At 48.0% G+C, this 2,760-nt stretch overlaps 1 pseudogene; it reads left to right on the top strand.

Annotated features, from left to right (window-relative positions):
- Positions 1–463: 463 nt before the first annotated feature.
- On the top strand, positions 464–1,422 carry LOC118840205 (annotated as a pseudogene).
- Positions 1,423–2,760: the final 1,338 nt, after the last annotated feature.

Here is a 2,760-nt window from a genome sequence, read left to right as displayed (position 1 = left end):
CTTAAGACTCGTGGTCTGTCCACTCCTGTATATAAGGTCAAGGGGGCTTAATACCAAGTAGGCTATAGCATGATGGGTTTGTTTGTTTTTTTTGATCACAGGAAATATTGAAGATGTCCAGTTCTTAGTCATAGTTTACATCAATGGGTGGGTGGGAAGCAGTATTTATACTGGCAAAATCACAGAGCCTTGAAGACTGTTATGTATGTATGTAATATGCATGTATGTATATGGATATATATATAATATATGTATGTATACATATAAACACACATATACATATGTGTCTATGAATATATATGCACAGCTAGGTGGCACAGTGGATAGAGTGCAGGGCCCAGAATCAGGAAGACCTGTGTTTAAATGTGGCCTCAGACCCTTACTAGCTGTGTGATCCTGGGCAAGTCACTTAACCCTGCTTACCTCCGTTTCCTTATCTATAAAATGAGCTGGAGGGGTCCCTGGTCCTGGGAGCATGATGTCCTCTTACCTGAAGTCACCCCCACCCCATTACTTAATCAATGCACTGGCCTTGGCGGCACCTGCCTTGGAGATTTTACATGGCGGCACCACTGCTGGTTATTCAGGCCTACTGAGGAAGCAGCGCAGAGAGCAGACCACATTCACTCGGGCCCAACTCGATATCCTGGAAGGCCTTTTTGCCAAGACCCGATACCCTGATATCTTCATGCGAGAGGATGTGGCCAGCAAAATCAACCTCCCAGAATCCCGAGTCCAGGTGTGGTTCAAGAACCGCTGTGCAAAGTGTTGCCAACAGCAACAGTGGCAGCAGCCGCCAGCAGGTGGGGGAACATCCAAGGCCCGAACAGCCAAGAAGAAGGGCATCTCCCCACTCTGAGGTGGAGCAGAGCCTGGGCCAGAACCAACAGGCCCTTACAGCCCAGCGCCCTCTCCCTCGGCCACTCCTCCTCCAGCACCAGTATCCATCTGGAGCCCTGCTCTCTCTCCACTGCCGGACCCCCGGCAGCAATGGGGGCTGAGGGGGACTCATGTGTCTGCACCCAACATGGGCCTGGGGCTTCTGTTGCTGCCTCCTCTTCTTATGCGCTGACCTGTACTCCAGCCCCAGCAGCCTTCAGTGCCTCTTCTGTGCCCTATGGGAGTTCCAGCTCCTTTTTTGGGGGCCTAGACTGCAGCTTCTACCTCTTACCCATGGGGTCCCAGCTGGGCAGACCTGGTTCTTTCCTCAGCCCCCTTCCTGCTCCTGGCATGGGGCCCTACTTGGGCCAGTCTCCAGCCTTCCTGTCAGGTCAGATTTTTGGGGCTGGGGGCCTAGGATTCAGCCCTGTGGACTGCCTGAATTACAAAGACTCCAGCAGTACCTGGAAACTCAATTTTAGCATGACAGCTGATTGCCTGGATTTCAAGGATCAGGGCTCATGGAAATTCCAGGTGTTATAGATGAGGGAAGGGAGAACTAAGGTCCTTCCCTTCTCCCTGCTGAACCTTCTAAGATTCCTTCTTTCTGAGCCAGGAGATAGGTGGTTTGTGGAGAAAGAAAACCTCTGAATTTGGATCCAGGATCCTGGTTGCCCGTTTATCACCTTTGTAACCTTAAACAATTCTCTTCTCTTTTCTGGGTCTCAGATTCCTCTGCAATTTTGGGGGTGCAGTTAGATGATCCCCAGGGTCATTACCTAGCAATTTGTAATGGAAGGAAAAGGTCTGTCTGGTTTTGGCTGGAGACAAGGATCTGTTTTGAATCTTGGCTCATTGTGATCTCGGACATCCTACCATGCTATGATTTAGAAGAATGAAAATTCAAAAATAATGGGGTCTACCCCCAAGAGGACTTGGATGACCAACCAAACCCTCCCCCTGACCAAGTAGGAGAAGGACTTGATTTTCATAGAATGTTGGGCAATTTGCCTCTCTCCTTGGTGCTGCAGTGGAAGGAATATTGGTTTTTGGAGCCAGCATCCCCGTCTTAATCCAGATATTGCAGCATGTGTTACCTTGGGCAAAGTCAGTCCCTGCTCTCTCAAAGACTCTGGTTTCCTCACGTGTAAAGCAAGAGGACTAGACTCGATGGTGTCTGTGGTCCCCCTTCCACATCTAAAATAGCAAAATTACATGAAATGATGCTCAGGAAAAACAAAACGAATCTGTAATGTCTGTAGGCAACATAGAATCCTTCAAAAAAAATCCTCTCAACCTGCAAAAAAGCCCACAGAATCTCACATTACAAACTTCAAAGGACTGGCTCAGCTGTAGGCAGCCCCATCAAGACAATCACCTACCTTGACCCTCTAATGGGAACTGTAAGTAGTCCTAGAACTGTGGGGTATATCAGGACAGTTCAGTCCAACAGGATCTCCACAGACCCTTGAGAGACAGACAGTCAGGAAACATAAAGGAAGCCCAGCATTCGTTGCTTAGTTGTTTTTTTTTTGAGTCAATCATATTTATTAAGCATCTACTATGTGCCAGTTAGGTAGCACAGTGGATAGAGTGCCAGGCCTGTAGTCAGAAAGACTCATCTTTCTGAGTTAAAATCCGGCCTCAGACACATACTGGCTGTGTGATCCTGAGCAAGTCACTTAACCCTATTTGCTTTAGTTTCCTCATCTGTTACATGAGCTGGAGAAGGAAATGGCAAACAACTCCAGTATCTCTGTCTGGAAAGCCCAAATGGGGTCATGGAGAGTTGGACGTGACTGAAAAATGCCTTAACACATGCCAGGCCCTATGCTCTTAACAACTAAGGATACAAAGAAAGGGAAAAAAAATAGACCTGCC

Source organism: Trichosurus vulpecula, chromosome 2, assembly GCF_011100635.1.
Source record: "Trichosurus vulpecula isolate mTriVul1 chromosome 2, mTriVul1.pri, whole genome shotgun sequence".
In the NCBI taxonomy this organism is placed as follows: Eukaryota; Metazoa; Chordata; class Mammalia; order Diprotodontia; family Phalangeridae; genus Trichosurus; species Trichosurus vulpecula.
Note: the sequence above shows the minus strand (reverse complement) of the source record. Positions and strands in the feature narration are given on the sequence as shown.